This window comes from Macrotis lagotis, chromosome 7 (assembly GCF_037893015.1).
Source record: "Macrotis lagotis isolate mMagLag1 chromosome 7, bilby.v1.9.chrom.fasta, whole genome shotgun sequence".
Classification (NCBI taxonomy): Eukaryota; Metazoa; Chordata; class Mammalia; order Peramelemorphia; family Peramelidae; genus Macrotis; species Macrotis lagotis.
Genome location: NC_133664.1, coordinates 183,988,356 through 184,006,367, shown reverse-complemented (window position 1 = coordinate 184,006,367; position 18,012 = coordinate 183,988,356). Strand labels below are relative to the sequence as shown.

At 33.3% G+C, this 18,012-nt stretch overlaps 1 protein-coding gene across 2 annotated transcripts in view; it reads left to right on the top strand.

The window, feature by feature from the left end:
* STK38L (serine/threonine kinase 38 like) overlaps positions 1–18,012 on the top strand; it is a 116,915-nt gene that overhangs the window by 57,810 nt on the left and 41,093 nt on the right. The window contains exon 1 of one of the 2 annotated variants that reach the window (XM_074194194.1): positions 1,004–2,647. The exons of the other annotated variant lie outside the window; for it this stretch is intronic. The gene's annotated coding sequence lies outside the window, so the exon portion shown is untranslated. Of the gene's footprint in view, positions 1–1,003; positions 2,648–18,012 lie in introns of those variants that run through there. 2 annotated transcript variants of the gene reach the window in all.

Here is an 18,012-nt window from a genome sequence, read left to right as displayed (position 1 = left end):
GTTTTTGTTGGAGATTAAGTTGATGTCTTGTGAAAAATAGGATCATTGAAGTTGGAAGGAACCTTAGAGGTCATCTTGTTATCCATGAGGAAACTAATAAAGGTTTTTAATCTCTGTTGAAGATGTCCCATCCAAGATCAGTTTTTCTGCCTGTACCTTTCATCTTATCCCCTTTTCTCTTCTCTGATATACTGTGTTCAGTCCCTCTCATTATCACCTTCAATTCCTTCCTCTCTTTTGGCTCTTTCCCCTACTCCTACATTTCCAAAATAACTTTATTGTTTTTGGGGGGGAATTAAAAAAATTGGAAACAATAACTTTATTATATTTAAAAGGAAAGAAAATATATAATAGTTTTTCAATTTCATGTGCAATCATATTTTTTAATTTAATATGTTATGGGAATGCTTGCTTTATTCTAAAAATTAAAATAAAATAAATAAAATTTTAAATCCCTCACTTTATCCTATCAATCCCTAAAGCTATCATTTGATAACTTCACCTCACTCTGACAATCAAACTCCTAATAAAAGCCCAATAAACTTTCTGTATTCATTGCCTTAACTTTTTTTCATCCCTGCAGTTTGTCTTAGCCTCTTTTCATTCAACTGAAATTACTTTCTCCAAAGATCATATAAATCTTTTTTTATTTTACTGATAACTTTTATTGTACCACATTTGTTTTCAAATATATCCCTGCCCCCTCCCTAACCCAGCAAGCCATCTCATTTAACAAAGATTTAAAAACAAAAAGAAGGAAGTTCAACAAAACCAACACATCAGTTGCTTTTGATGATAGATGAACTGCACTGAACTAGAGATTTTTTTTTTCAATCTCCTCTGGCCATTATAGTTTTGTGTCATTCAATTTTATTTTAGTGCCCTTTCTAATTAAGATTGTTGTTTGCTTACTGTTTTTCTGGTTTTACTTATTTCATTCTGTATTAATTCAAAAAATTCATGTTTCTCTGAATTTTCTCATGTATCATTTCTTAAATAAATAAATATAACATTGTTTTCCTAATTGCCAAATTCAGTGACTTTTTCTCAGTTCTCATATTTTTCCTGATTTCTTTGTAGCATTTGACTATCCTAATCCTTGAGGGTTAACTTTCCTCTCTTCCTGGATATTTTTCCTTTTGGGGTTTTTGCAACTCTACTCTCTTCTGTCCATCCTCTGGTTCTTAGTATCCTTTGCTGGGTCATCATCCAAATCCTGCCCCTTAACTTTGGATGTTCTCAAAATTTTTACAGGGCTCCTTCTTCTTCTCTACAAATTCTTCATGATCTTGTCAGCTATAGTGAATTCAATTATTGTCTCTATGCAAATGACTCCTACATCTGTGTATTTAACCCCATTCTCTCTGGGTTTTAGTTTGATACCATCAACTGAATGTCCTGCTGGTACCGAACTTACTCTATTTTTCCTCAAACATACCACGCTTCCAACCTCCCTTATTTAGCTGTCCAGGGTACTCCTAGTCTTTTAGTCACCCAGGTTTACCAAAATGGTATCATCTTAGGGGCGGCTAGGTGGCACAGTGGATAGAGCACCAGCCCTGGAATCAGGAGTACCTGAGTTCAAATGTGGCCTCAGACACTTAATAATTACCCCTAGCTGTGTGGCCTTGGGCAAGCCACTTAACCCCATTGCCTTGCAAAAACTAAAAAAAAAAAAAAAAAAAAAAAAAAAAAAAAAAGTATCATCTTGCATGTCAAATTGGTTGCCCCAAAATGTCATTTTTCCTGCTACAACATCTCTAACATCTGTTCCTTTCTCTCTCACCACCTAGTTCAGACTCTTTATCACCGCTGATCTGGGCTATTTGAAAAATGTTCTTCCTGTCTAAAGTCTTCTACTTCATTCTTTTCTCCATGAACCTGCCAATGTAATTTTCTTAAACCATAAGTTTAAGATTGTATCAATTTCCTGATCCAGTGGCTTCCATTCTCTCCAGGATAAAATATAACTGCCTCTATTTGGCATTTAAAGTTCTTCCCCATCTGGCTCTAGGCCTAAATTTCAATATCAATAAGTGGGATGAATAATCTCCACTGATACACTTAAAATTCAGATTTATTTGCTGTTCCTGGCATTAGACATTCCATCTCTCATCTCCATGACTGTCTCTGATGACTGAAATGCTTATACTTTCTTCATACTTCCTGTCTCTTGAAGGAAGCTAGAATCTCTAACTTCCTACATGAGGTCTTTTTGGATTCTCCCAGCTGTTAGTATTTTTACATATTGTTTCTCCCCATAGCATTTGAATTTGTTTCCCTAGGTTCTAGCATAGTATTTGATTCATTGTAGTTGTTTAATAAATGATTTTTGAATAAGTGGTAAAGATGGAATTTTAATCTTTAGCCCTCTGGCTCTGAAATACAGCCATTTTTTTTCAATGCACCAGACTATAGATGATGAATAAATTAATTAATAAGGTGATCAATTTAAACTTTTTTTCTTATTTTTGTCAGACTTTGTGATTTAATCTGCCTAGGGAATTCCTTTGGAATATCTCAAGAATTTAGAATCTTAGAAAATTGTCCAAGACAATGAGGGCTTATCACATAGGCAGTCAAGGACTTCAGTAGAGGTCATCTGTTTCTAAGAACAATCCTCTTGTCTCCTAAACCAGTTCAAAAGGTATCTCTCCATTTTAACAGTGCCACTCTTAGCTATCCTTTCTTCTTCATCCAGAGTTACTGGAGCTTGTGTTCTCTTCTCTCATCTTTCACCTCTGTCCCTTTCTTCCTATTTACACAGCCTTTCTTGTTTAGCACTTCTTTAGTTCTTACTAACCTAATTTGATGACCTTCGAATTAATCTCTTTTCCTTATCTCTCCACAGAAGCCAAGGTGATTTTCTAAAAGGTCAAATCTGACCATAGCACGCCCCTTTTACTCTGTAACCTATCTGCTTCTTGTTTACTTTTGGATCAAAACTAAATTCCTCTCTTTGGCATTTAAATACCTGCCTAGCCAGCCCCAGTTTACCTTATCAGCTTTATTATATACATCACTCCCCTTCCTTCATTTTGTGCTCTAGTCAAATGGACCTTTTTGCTGCTTTTCATAGTCATACAAAAATACAACTAAAATATTCAAATATGCTAGGAAATTAAGATATCATACCATCCATTTAGCAGAACCATTATCATTCAGTCATCAGTATGATTCTGATTCCGTGCTATTCTGCTGGTGGTACTTAGCATAATTTCTGGCATTGTAGCTGCTTAATAAATGTTTATTGATTATAGGAACTTAACTAGTTGAAATCAGAGACAGTTTACTTTCATTTGTTGTTTTGTATTATTTGCAATGAACATATGTACACAGAGAAATAAGATTCCTACTGGAAACCTGTTATTTGATTGTTATGTATATCTTTTGATTACAATTTTTTTTAAAATTACTCATTTGACAAGCTACATTGAGCAAATTATCTGAATAATTAATTAATTATTATTTAGAAGTCCATTCTATTCCCCAGATTATACATATGATTTTTTTAAGTAAGAAAGTTCAATCATATTGCTTTCCCCTAAAAATATAATTATACTTGTTTTTAGGTATAGAACCTGAACCTGTGATTTTATTGTTACAAGATTTCAATTTCAAACTTTTTGGTCTCAGACCTCTTTTGTAACTCTTACCATTTATTGAGGATACCCCTAAAAGCTTTTCTTTATGTAAATTTATATCTATTGAAATTTTCTGTATTAGATAGTCAAAATATAAAATATAAAAATGGTTTTTAAAAATAATTTTGTTAATATTAGTGTAAAAATAATTATGACCTCTCCTATGTACTGAAAAGATCTTGGGATACTATGGGTATAGAGAACTTCCCAGTAAGATAACTTTTTCTTCCAATAGTGGTTATGCGACTTTCTCTGTACGTTAAAATCTTAGAAAGTTGTCTAATACATAAAGAGGTTAAATTGGGTCACACAGACATTATATCTTTTTTTTAAATTTTATTTGAGACAATGGGGTTAAGTGACTTGCCCAAAGTCACACAGCTAGGCAATCAATAAGTATCTGAGGCTAGATTTGAACTCAGGTCCTCCTGACTCCAAGGCTGGTGCTCTAGCTCTACCTAGTTGCCCCACAGCCAGTATACCTTCAGGTAGGACCTGAACTCAGATTTTCTCAGCTTAGAGTTTATATCTCTAACTACTACACCTCCTACCCTGTCCCTCCATTCATAATTTTTAGTAAAAACAAAATGTTTGTTTACATTAATAAATAAAAGAAAATACTTTAAAAAATATTGCTTATATTTATTTCTTCCCCTTTAGATTTCAATTTATATGTTTTATAATAAATATATTTAATGTAGCACTACATGCTTATTTATAAGTAAATATAAATATCACCAGATGTGCCCTCCCACATTTTTTTTATTGATGGTTGTGTTCAATCAAAAAACATTGGGCTTTACCACACTATCCTGGTTCTCTATTAGGCCATGCTACTTCTATTCCTGCCTGTTAAAAATTACTTCTATAATTTTCAGTTTAGCTATTTTGATTTCTCCCTGAAATTCTGCCTTCTGTCAGTGTACCTCTATTGATTTCTAGGAAAAAAAGTGTCACTGTCACCACTAGAACTAATTGTGCACTGTATTAAATGACTCCTTTCTTAAGTTATAGGAATGGAAACCACTTTGATGATGGTTTCATGGTTCTTGAAAGTCAAATAATGAAATACAGGAGCAAACTCTTAAGAGTTTCATCAATCAAACTGTGGTCTTCACTATCAAATAGAAAGTAACTTTCTATTTTTAGAAATTACACTTTACTTCTCAACCTCCTTTACTATTAGTTAAACTAAATTTGAAGTTTGAAATTCTCCAGTGAACTGACTAGGAAAAGCTGAATAGAGTTCAATCATAGACCAAATTTGTAGAAAAGTTTGTCTTTGTGCTTTGACACTGAAAATATTCAATTTTTATTATATATCTGGAAGTGTCTGTCTCTCTTTTATCACCTGCTTTTTAAATAAATCTGGACATTCTAAAGTAGCATAATAAGATAGGATAAGACATGCTATTCAGTATAGAACTCAGTATATGTTACTTTGTTTGAATTGTAAGACAAATATTTTATGTCCTGATGGACATGGATAATTTTCTGAAGATTTCTCATGGTTTTTAAAGTCAGACGGTTGGCACAGCATTTAGGATGAACAGTGAGTCATATAACTGTGTCTGCTTCTGGTTGTGAATAGTTTTCTCCAGAGTCACATGATGGTCAGTCAACCCCTAGGGAGAGTAATAAATGACCCTGAAATAGCTAAAAGAAACCCATAGCTTCTCAAATATTAAATAAGCCTAGTGATGTCATTTAAAGATGCTTGACTTTTGCTAAGAATAGAACTAATCCTATTCTATGAGCTAATAAATTTGATTGGTTTCATCCACTGGGCTTTATTTAAAGGTAAAGAGTAAATATATTAACAACATAAAATTTAAAAAGAGTAAAAAAATTGAAATGAGTAGGTAGATTTAAAGAGTGTACATATCTTCTTTCTTTTCCCTTTAAGCAATAGAAGAAAAAGAAATGATTATCTTCCACAACTATTAGTTCCTAATACTGCTTTTTGTTGTATGCTAAAAGTGAAGTATACATTTACAGGTGAAAAATCTTAATAGCCAGCATATATATGGTGCCTACTATTTGCCAGACACTGTGTTAAGTGCTTTACAAATATTATCTAAAATGTTTCTATGTGAATTTTATAATTGTCTCCTACTCTCTTGTATTAAACTACAATTTTACAATTATGCTCTCTGAATTCTCCTCTCTAAACTTTCTGTTCCCCCCCACCTACCCACCCCCCAATTTGTGAAGTTAGTCTTCAAGATGGTTAAATTTTTTATATTTGGACAGCTAAGTGATTTATGTTTTCAAATTGCTTCCACAGTTTCTCCAAAAGCCTGCTCCTCCCCTTTCCTTTACTAGCATGTCACACCACCTCATACCACTTGCCTTTTTGTTTCCTTGTTCATTCATTGGTAGTTCTGGTCACTCTGACCCCTCCGCCTTTTGGTATAAAAAACATTCTTTTTGGCTTCCTGATTTCTTGCTTCTGGCAAGAAATTGTAGACAATGAAGGAGTAAAGGGTGGGGATCTTTTCATTTAAAGTTAATAAGCTCTGGTTTTATTCCTTAATGTTGCCTTTTTTTTTTTAGGAGGTGGAGAGAGGGGAGAAGGTTAGCATTTCCCTTGAAGTATAAGGTTTGGATGTAATTTGAGCTTCAATGTATGCAGCCCAGCTTTCATTCTCTGTCTTGCCATTTGTTTTGATGTGAGGACATTCCTGTAACCAAAAAAAAAAACAAAAAAACCAACCAAAACCCAAAACCTCAAACCCCAAAACAAAACAACAATTCAAAAGTTTTAGTTCACAAGTTTTATTAACTTAAATGAAATGAAAGATCATGCTTGAATGTGAATGTCCTTCTGAATGCACACAGCCAAAATGAATCCTTAAAAATAGTTGTTTTTATATTTTGAGTTTTTATTTTTTGTGTATATTGTGCTAAGATTGAAACTTGCTTCAGAATTCCCCTTGTTAAGCTGTTCTTCCTGTTTCCCTTTAGTTTGGTACCATGACATCATGGTTATTCTACTTCTATTCACCATAATCCATTAAACAGAAACCAAGACTTTGGTTCCATGGACAAAAGCCTAGGCACAATGATACCCAGAAGCACACTTTATGCTGAAAGGGCAACTTGTATTTGGTGAGCCTTTTTTCAGATGTTCCTAGGGAAAAGACTGCACATCAGCATCTTGGGCTGAGGCTATTTGCTAGTTGTTCTTTTTTTTTTCCTAGTTTTTTGCAAGGCAATGTGGTTAAGTGACTTGCCCAAGGCCACACAGCTAGGTCATTATTAAGTGTCTGAGACCGGATTTGAACTCAGGTACTCCCTGACTCCAGGGCTGGTGCTCTATCCACTGCACCAGCAAGCCACCCTAGTTGTTCTTTTTGTTTTGTTTTGTTTTGTTTTGTTTTATTTTGTTTTTTTATGGGGGGTTTTTTGGCAAGGCAAATGGGGTTAAGTGGGGAGCAATCAAGGTTAAGTGACTTGTGTCACCTAGCTGTCCCAGTTTTACATATTCTTGAGGCCCTTCTAGGTCAAAACATTTCCTGTAGGTTCACCTTTTTATTTCCCTCCGTATACATGCAAAGATAGTTTGAGGATTTTTTAGATTTTTTTTTTGCAAGGCATACGGGGTTAAGTGACTTGCCCAAGGCCACACAGCTAGGTAATTATTAAGTGTCTGAGGCCACATTTGAACTCAGGTACTCCTGACTCCAGGGCAGGTACTTTATCCACTGCACACTACTGTGCCACCTAGCCACCCCCCCCCCAGTTGTTCTTTTAACATATTTAATTTAAGTAGAAACAGAAGTACATATAATTAGCTTATGGTTACAAATTAGTACTTTTTTTAACTCCTCAGTCAAAGAAAGTCCTTAGTTTTATGACAGATTATATGATTACATAATTGCTTTTGATACTTTTGCCTATATTATGTCCTATATTATATTCTATAGTGTCTAAATCTTTTCCCCTTTCTTGAGCTTATCAAGAAATTTTTATGTTTGTAGTAAAAAGTAGCATTATGGTTTTGTATTTTAAGGGTAGATGGAGATAAAAGATGGAGTAGAATACATCTGCATTATTCCATGTTCCTAAGCACAATAGGAAACTACTAACAAAAAAATTGATATCCATATACAGACAACATTCAATGTGTTTTCAGGGCTTCACCTGGCAGTGCTTATGCTGGCCTATACCCAACCTCTTTTGATACAGTTTGGTCTTTGGAGTTTCAGCAGACTGGATCCATAATGTTACAAAGGTCTTATACATTATTAACTTGTGGTATAACTAGAAACTCCACCTGGCAATCTTTCTCCACAATCCTTCCTAGACCAAAGGGATTCTGTCTCTGAAGACTGACTTTGATGTTGATAAGAACATAGGTAATGGCTATAGGAATTCGCTCTTTTGATTCTGCAGTATCCTCTGGGGAATCTATCTTTGATAAAGTTACTCTTCTGTATAACCGCATTTTCCCTGAAATTCTGAATATTTAACCATTCTAATTGATCATTTCAGTGTTATTGTGAATCATTAGTAAGGATCTGTCAAATGGAATCGGATTAGTAATCAATCTGGTAGTCAAAATTCTAAGATTCTCTATGGATTTTGTCTTTTTTTGGGGGGGGGAGAAGAGGAAAGAGGTATAGTCAACATAGCCTAGTGGCAAAGTCACTACATTTGGGGTCAGAGAACTTGAGTTTATTTCTAGACTGTGCCCTTTATTGATTTTGTGACCTTGGAAGAGTCATTGAACCTGTCTGGAACTTGGTTTCAAACTTAAGTTGGGCAACTTCTCTACCATCCTTTTGATTCTAAATTCTAGTATCATAGTGTTTTTTTTAAGCAACAGCAATAGTAGTAGCAGTAGCTATTAAAATAATAGTAGTAACTATTAAAAATAATAAAATGGTTTTTTAAGATTTACAAAGTTCTTTGTACGTGTATTAGCTCATTTGATCCTTCAAAAACTCCATGAAGTAGGAGCTGTTATCACCATTTTACAGATAAGGAACCTGAGACGGAGAAGGTGTGACTTGTCTGCTCACTGACATAGCTAGCAAGTGTCCATAGAAAGATTCAAATTCAGTTCTCTCTGACTCTAAGGTCTTCCTCTGTTCATTTCATAATTAACAAAGAGATTTTAAAGATTTATCTGATTTAGTCTTTTTTTCTGTTTTTTTTTTCTGATTTAGTCTTAGTGGCATCCCTCTGCCCCAGCCTTAACTGTAAGTCTAGAAATAGTATAAAAAGTCTGACAAGTTTGACCAGGAGACTTACTTAACCAAATATAACTTGATGATTTCATTCTTGTAGTCTAAAAAGACTCATAAATCGAATGCCTTACTGATTAAGGATGCAGAAATAGAATGATTCCATTATGTAAGTAGTGTGTTATTGGGTGGATTCTTTTCTGGTCATTTCCAAGAAGCATGGGGTGGCACCTTACCTAAACACTCACATTAATATGTTGAGATCCTCAAAGTCTATTTTTAGTCAGAGTCCTGAACTGAAGACTTTATTTTTCTGCTTAGATGTTTATATTTGATTGATAACTGTTTTTTCTATTAAAAGTATTAGGAATATATAGATTTGTTTTTTTAAAAAGTTATTTGGATCACTATAATATATTATTTTTCCATCAACAATATAGCATTAATATGTTATAATATATTGAGGACCCAACCCATGAAAATATTTGTGGCCAGAGATTAAGTGACCTGTTTCAAAAGGTTTTGAATGACTTATTGTGCTTGCCACCTTCAAATTCATGCTTTTTTAAGGCAACAAAGACTAGGAAAATATCTGAGAAATTCCTTCCTCTAATAATCACAGGTCATGCCCCAAAGGAAAGGAAAGTTCCTTAAAACGGTGGACAAAATGATGGTTGCAGAGCAGGATTCTTTCCCCTGGACTATTTTCAAGCATACATAAAACTTCAATATCAAATCTAAGCAGATAAATTATTTATATCAGATGATAATAACTTGCCCTCTTGTTCTTCAGTCACCTGACCCCTCTTAAACAGCAGTTTCTTTCTATATACATATAAAATAAGGATAATAATCCTTATCTTGCCTACCTCACAGGACAGTTACCTTAGGGTCGGTCATGGAAAAAGTCTGGATCTCTGGACAAGACCCCCTAGGTTTGAAGCTTGACTTTGTGCCTTATAATGTGTGAGAGGTTGATAAGCCACTTAACATTTTTTGTCCCTAATTTTCCTCATCTATAAAGTGAACAGCTACAAACGAGGACAAAAGAAGAATAGAAAAGTTAACTAACCCAGTATTAAGCATTAAGTAGTAGTACTGTATAAGGAACAAATCACAAAGACCAGAGTTCAAATCCTAGATGTTGTGACTATGGGCAAATTACTTCTTTCAGGACCCATTCCCTCTCTACCTTATTTCAAATTTCTCAGACTACAATGCTAATAGCTAACATTTATGTAGTACTCTATTTTACACATGCCTCACACTAAAAAAAAATGTTTTTTAAATCTGATACGTTGGGGAGGCTAGGTGGTGCAGTGGATAGAACACTGGCCCTGGAGTCAGGAGTACCTAAGTTCAAATCCAGCCTCAGACACAATAATTACCTAGCTGTGTGGCCTTGGGCAAGCCACTTAACCCCATTGCCTTGCAAAAACCTTAAAAAAAAAATCTGATACTTTAAAGCACATTGGATTCTATTAAACACCTCACAACAACTCTGGGAAATAAGTGCTTATTCTTATCCCCATTTTATTGTTGAGGAAACCAAGGCAAACAGAGATGAAGTAACCTACTGGGTTACATACTGAGGCCAGATTTGAATTTAGGTCTTCCTGACTCCAAGTTTATTGCTCTATCCATTGTACCGCCTCACTGGCCCAGAACAAACAAGTCATATTCACCACACAGATGCTTTATTTTTCTCTTTTAGAGACTCACTAGTAAAACCTTTGGAGTTACCACTTCTATTTATAGGTCATTGCTTTAGTGCCAGGTTTGTTATCACCTCTCTTCAGGCTTAATAAAATCAAAGAATTTTGGACTTAACCCCTGGTAATGTCTCCTGGTGATAGGAAAGTCTGGAGAAAACACTTGAGCAGGAAATTCAAGAGTACCCAAAGCTGTTTTTATCAGTTCAAGAGCAATACTCTTGCAAATTGTATCCTACTCTTTTCTACCTTCAGAAAAACCTTTATTAAGGAAAATACAATGTTAAATCCATTAGGGGAATGAATTTATAAGATACTAAGTGTCTTTCAACTGGCTGGATCTGCAGATGTTAGACCCTATTGTTTCATCCTTTGGAATTCATTATTAGAGTCCTTATAAGCTCAGTTACAACTACTGCTTGATGGTAAACAACTGAGTATGTTGGTGTACATCTGTGTATATGTGGTCTTTTGTTTGCTTTTTTGCTTAAACTCCCAGAACACCATTTGGCCAAAACTATTTTAAAGAGTTGGAACTTTCTTGAATTTTTGCATTTCAAGAATAATTTTAGTCCTGAAAGTAACTTTAATCATTCATTGTAACTTTACTGGATTTGAAACTAATGAGTCTAGTTTTTCAGGAAAATCAGCAATGGAGATTGGTTTGTTTGTAAAAAGCAGGTTCACATACTTATATAATTTTTTTCATTCAGTTGTTTTAGTTGTGTCCCCATGACCCCACTTGGGTGTTTTTTTGACAAAGATATTGAAGTGGTTTGCTATTTCCTTGTCTAACCTGTATAAATCACATGGGATAGCTATGGAACCATGTGCCTGCTCATTGACTACATTTTACAATCATAATCATTTCGCAAATACTTCTGGTTTAGAAAGTTAGGTTTACTATGTTCTCTTTCTTCATTGATTATATGTTGGTGATTTATAAGTTTTGTTTTGATATAGGTACTTTCCATAAACCTTACGTGGTACTTTCCTATTAAAAAAAACTGTTGGGGCAGCTAGGTAGTGCAGCAGATAGAGCACCAGCCCTGGAGTCAGGAGTACTGGAGTTCAAATCCAGCCTCCGACACTTAATAATTACCTAGCTGTGTGGCCTTGGGCAAGCCACTTAACCCCATTGCCTTGCAGAAACCTAAAAAAAAATTAAAAATTAAAATTAAAAAACTGTTAAGACTATAATATGAAGCAGGTAGGTCATATAATCACTAAAACTCTGGGCCTAGTGTCAGGAAGACCTAAGTTCAAATCTGATCTTATAAACATTAAGTACCTACTACTTGCCAAGCAAGGTGATAGTTAATAGTTGTGTGAACGACTCTGCTAGTTAATTTCTGTTTGCCTCAGTTTCCCCTTCTGTAAAAAGGGGAAAACAGTAGTAATTTCTTTGCAACCTTGTTGAAAGGATCAAATGAGCTATTATTTGTAAAATACTTAAAATTAGGGGCACTTCCTTCTCTCTTTCCCAGATACAATGATTGAAAGTGAAAGCAATGGGGCCCCTAGGTGGACCAGTAGATAAAGCACTGGCCCTGGAGTCAGGAGTACCTGGGTTCAAATCCAATCTCAGACACTTAATAATTACCTAGCTGTGTGGCCTTGGGCAAGCCACTTAACCCCATTTGCCCTGCAAAAATCTAAAAAAAAAAAAAGTGAAAGCATATAATTTCTCCTTTTTTGTTGCATGCTGTTTGTTCACAGAAATATATATATATATATATATATTTTTTTTTTTTTTAATAATTTAAAGTCAAAATTACCCTGGAATTTGACCTATAATTTATTGCCTTTTAGCATTGTCTTCATTTAAATTGCGTCTGCTTTCTTTGTTCTGCACCAGGACATACACATCTTCCCACATATCTCTGAATTTCCTATATTCTTCATTCCATAAGATGTAAGGTTCCATTGCAGTCATAATATTTTATCCAACCATTTCTCCATTGATAAGCACATAATTTGTTTCCATCTTTTTGCTATTATAAAGTGCTGTTCTTGGTATTTTGTTACATGTGAGATTTTTTTCTAAAGTTGACCTCCTTGGGAGATTGGGGATAAACCTAGTAGCAACATTACCATCTCAAAGGGCACGAGTAATTTAGAAACTTTTAACACATAATTTCTAAATCATTGCTTTAGATGATAGAATAATTTACAATCCTATTAGCAGCAAATCAGTGATTTTTACCTTCCAACAGCATTCCTTCTTCCTTGCCAATTTGATGGGTATGGGGTGATAGTTCAAAGTTGTTTTAATTTGCATTTATCTTAATATGAGTAGTTTTGAAAAGTTTTTCAAATGTGTATCAAAAGTATGTTTTTTTGAAAGCTGAATTCATCTTCTTCCCTCTAATCTATATCTTTTCTTCATTTTCTAAGATATGGACATATAATTGGTGATTATTATTTGAAATAATAGGTCAAGGTCCTTGTTTGTGACTCTGAGCATGTCATTTGAACTTTTCTAAATCTTATTATTTTTATCTATAAAAATGGGTACAATGCTTCTTCTTTCTGACCTTCCCCCTTCCAGTTGTGAAAAGTAAAAGAGATAATTTTTGTAAATCATTATATGCAAACATATTAGATTGTTTGATTTAGAGTTGAAAAGGACTACAGAGATTATCTAATCCAAGTCCCTCGTATTGTGTAAAGGAGAAAACTGAGGGCCAAAGAAGTTAAATGATTTGCCCAAGGCCACAGAGCTAGTGAACATCAAAATTTGACTGCTATTCTGACTCAAATGACAGTGTTCTTTTCACTATAACATGACCTCTTAGTTAATTTGTCTTCCTGTTCTCCACATGTCTAGCTGTGAATTTTTCCCCAATCACATATGTAAAATCTTTCCTTTTTTTTTAAACTCCTCTCATTTTGGCAGGGGTGAAGGGAAGGTATGAAACAGTTGGATTAAGTGACTTGCCCAAGGTCACAGAGCTCCCAAGTATCAAATCTCTGAGGTCATATTTGAACTCAATTTCTCCTTACTCCAGGGTCTATGCTCTATCCATTGCACAAACTAGTTGCCTCATATTGTCCTCATTTTTGTGATATTTAAAAAAAATTTAGAAATCAAAAAATCTTGCAGAAGTGTGTGTTCTTGAACTTATCATACACTAGATTTCATTTTCTTCTATTTACTGTACTTATTTAATTTTCTTTTTTTAATCTAATACTAGGTAATTTTTTACCATTACTATTCTATAATATAATTTTTGATCTGGTAATGCTAGTTTCACTTAATTCCTTTTTTTCATAACTTCTCTCATGATATTCTTGACTTTTTGTCCCACCTTAGTAATTTTATTCTTTCTTGTCTAGTCCCACAAAGTATCCCCTTGATAATTTGATTGGAATTACATGAAATCTGTAGAGTAATGCAGGTAGTTAGTTTTATTATATTGGCATATACCTCAGTCACAAATGCTGAATTACATCTCCAATTATTTAGACCTTTTTTATTTATGTAAACCTTATTTTGTGGCTATATTTATATCAGTCCCACATCCATTGGTAGATTGTGTGGATTTACTTTGTATCTTGCTACTTTTATGATGCTATTAATCATCTCAGTGTTTAACTTATGCTCTAATGTTCTTAGGCAGTCATCCAAGCATTTAAAAAAAATTTAGGGGGCGGCTAGGTGGAATTACCTAGCTGTGTGGCCTTGGGCAAGCCACTTTACCCCATTGCCTTGCAAAAACCTAAAAAAAAATTTAGTTATAATTATTTCAATATAATTGGTTTTCTTTGTAATCCTATGTCTTTTGTCTTATACATTTAAAAATATTCTATTGTTCCAAGTTTTACCAATCTTCTAAAGAAATCTGTGACAGAAAAAAATGGTTTAAAAAAATCCTGCTTCAGGATTTTTCCAAGTGAACCATTCATTATATCTCCAGTAGAGATAATTCATTTACCTCCTTTTTGCCAATTCTCATCCTCTTGATTTTTTTTTCTTTTCCTATCACTATAACTAGCATTTCTAGTACTCTCCCAAATAATTGTGTGGGGAGTGGGGAGAAATCTCTCTTATCTTATTGGGAAAGATCCCAATGTTTCTCAATTACAAATAACACTAGTGATTTAGATAATACTTAGATAATAACTTTAAGCAAAGGAACTTCCATTTTAATGCTTTTTTGCAAAAGCACTTTTTAATACAAATGAGTGACATATTTTAAGGTTTTTTTCCTAAATAAGTTGATATAATAATGTAGATTTATTAATAATGATTTTTTCTATTGTTGAACCCTTAGTATAGTTTTTCTGTAACATTTTAATGCATATATTAATGTAGTTGCTTTGCTAGTATTTTATTTATATATTGTAACAATATTCATGAATGATGTAGGAGTTTTCTTATTCCTCTGGAGAATATTTGTTTTTTTAATAAGTGTTTAGTAGAGTGCTTTCTTTCTATACTTTTTGGAAAGAATTAATTGATCTTGAAATATTTGATTCAATCCACTTATAAATCTATCTAGTTCACTTTCTCTGCAGTCCTTCCTTTGGGAGTTTAGGGTTTCTTAATATCTTCTTTTGAGATTGAGTTGTTTAGGATCAATCTTTATAAATAATCATATGTTACCATTAAGTTCTCAAATTCTTTGACAAATAATTTATTTCAGAACTTTTCTGATAATTTTCTTTATTTCTACTTCATTCATTGTGAATTTATTCTTAAGCTTTTAAAATTTTGTCCATTTTAATTTTAAAGTCAAATTTGCTAATGTTTTGCCAATTTTGTTTGGCTTTTCAGAGAATAGCTCTTTGTTTAGTTCATCAATTCAATAGTCATTTTGTTTTCAATTTCCCCAGTGGTTTTCAACATATTTTTTTATATTTCTTTTAAGATTATTCATTTGTTAATTTACAGTTTTTAATTGCAAGCTCAATTAGTTATCTTTTTCTTTTGCTAATATATTTTTCAGATATGTAAATTTTTATTTTAAGAATTTAACTCATAAATATTGGTTTTAATTTACTTCTGTGTGATTTATTCATGGATTCTATGCTATATCCTTTTATCTGTTTATTATTTAGATTAGATTATTGTCATTAGATTACTTTTAGGTCAGTATCTCGGTGCTTACCACAGTGATTGGCACAAATGTTCCTAAGACAGGAATAAGACTTCTAAAAGCAACTGCCTTATTTCCTTCTTTCCCTAGTAGAGATATGAAAATGGTACTTGATCTCTTCTCTCTCCATTTTCCTCTTCATTTTATTTTTGTTTTTATTTTTGGTTTTTGGTTTTGCCAGGCAGTGGGTTAAGTGATTTACCCAAAGTCACAGAGCTAATAAGTGCCAAGTTCCTGAAATTTATTTGAACTCACTGCTCTAGCCATTGCATCACCTAGCTGCCCCTACCAACTTCTTCATTTTAATGATCTTCATATTCCCTAATTCATTAATAAAAATATCAACTCACTTCTTCCTCTTATTTCTTGCCTCATTTAAAATAATTTTATCTCTTTTACTTTTCATGGAGAATTTGGCTTGTCTATACTTTTAGATAAGATGAAAATCCTGGAAGACAAAAAGCTTTGTCTTTTCTTTGAACCTTGCAAATATTAACATATATATATATATATATATATATATATATATATATATATATATATATATATATATTTGATTTATTTTTTGCCTTCATAGACTTGTTTATATTTTAAGAGTTTTCTTTTGTTTGATGAATTGCCAAATGTCTTGTTCAATTCTGTTTCCCCTCATAGTTTTACATGGGTTTAACTGGTTTCCCTTGATTTGTGAGAGTCTTTGTTGTTTGCAAGATTCTTTCATTTTGATGTTCTAGAACTGACAGCTCTATTTCTGAGTTAGTTAAACTTTGGTTTCTTCTCTGACAAGGTTAGATATACTTTTCCCCCCTGGAACATTTTCCTCTTAAAGGAGGTACTCTTACTATATCTACCAATTAATTTTGAATTTCTATTTTAATCATTTTTGTTTCTTCTCCTTCTGGGTAATTCTAGTCAAGAAGAAATCTTAGTGGTTTAAAGGACTCTGGAAGCTTAGGGGTTCAAATCTACTTGAAGTTAACAGTGACTATTTGGGGGTTTTTTTTTGACAAAAATAACCGTGTTTTTTCATTTATGATATTTTTAACCTTTCTAAACTAAAGAAAACCTGATCTATTGTTAATGACCTATGAATTGTCCAAACTAGATCTCCAATACCTGGATATATTACCCTCCTAAAACAACTTACTAATAATAACTGAAATATATTGAATGACAAAACATTTACTAAATGCTTATTATTGTATAGGTATTTGTGTTAATCACTGGAGATACAAATACAAAAAAATAAGATAATCATTGTCTTCAAGAAGTTTTTTCATAATAGGGAAAGAAAAAATATGTGGAGGAATATTCACAGGAAAGGGTGTTTTAGTTTGAGAAATCAAAATATTATCGGGGTATCATTTGACATTCCCTTTTCAGGAATGGTAGTTTTATATTGCTTCGATTATTATTCTCTGACTGAGAGAGATGTATGAAGGGAGCTCAGAAGAAATAAGTAGTGTATATGTGAATGTGTATATGGCAAAAAAATGACTGTGTTAAGTTTGGTTAACTCTTACAATAACAGATCTATAAGAAAGGTAGTACACTTATTACCTTCACTGACAAATAAGGTGATTTAAGAGAAATTAAATGACTTGCATAAAGGGTCATCTAGCTAATAAGAGAGTTGAGACTTGAACCCAGGGTTGTCTCATTGAAGTTGATAACTTTTCCCTTACATCATCTGACTCTGTTAGCTTCATGAGAATGTAATGAATGCTCCATTCTTTGTTACCTTCTCCATTATCATTCTGACATTTCTTGCTCACTGAGTTATCCCAGCTATCTTCTCTTTTTTAAAATAAAAAACCAAGCCTTTATCAATTCTAAATCATCAGAGAATTAAGGAAAGAAATTGGGCCAAAATACTTGCAACACATTTGTCCTACTTCCTATTCATTGGAATTCAATATGAGGAATATTTGTTCTGTAGACAAGTCAGAGTTTATTACCAAAGTACTAGGGGGAGAATTCATTATCTAACCATATCATCTAATCTACTCAGGCCCTGGTACAGGTTAAGTAGTCAACAAGCTTGTTAATTGAAGGAATATAATATTAGTCCTATAGTATAGATCTTATACATACATACCAACTAGTAGAATAATTAATAAGGCTTTAAACTATGCAAAGACATTGGGGATTTACCCTAAGTACCTAATCCAGTGACATTTCCAGTGTACCATACTTCATCAGCAGAGTACTCAGTCTCATTTAAAATGTTATTTCTTATAGTATGGTATGTTTCTCTCAAACACAGAGAGTTTTAATAGCTATTAAAAGCTTAAAAGTGTGTGTGTGTATGTGTGTGTGTGTGTGTGTGTGTGTGTGTGTGCCTGCGCTGCTGTGTGAAAGC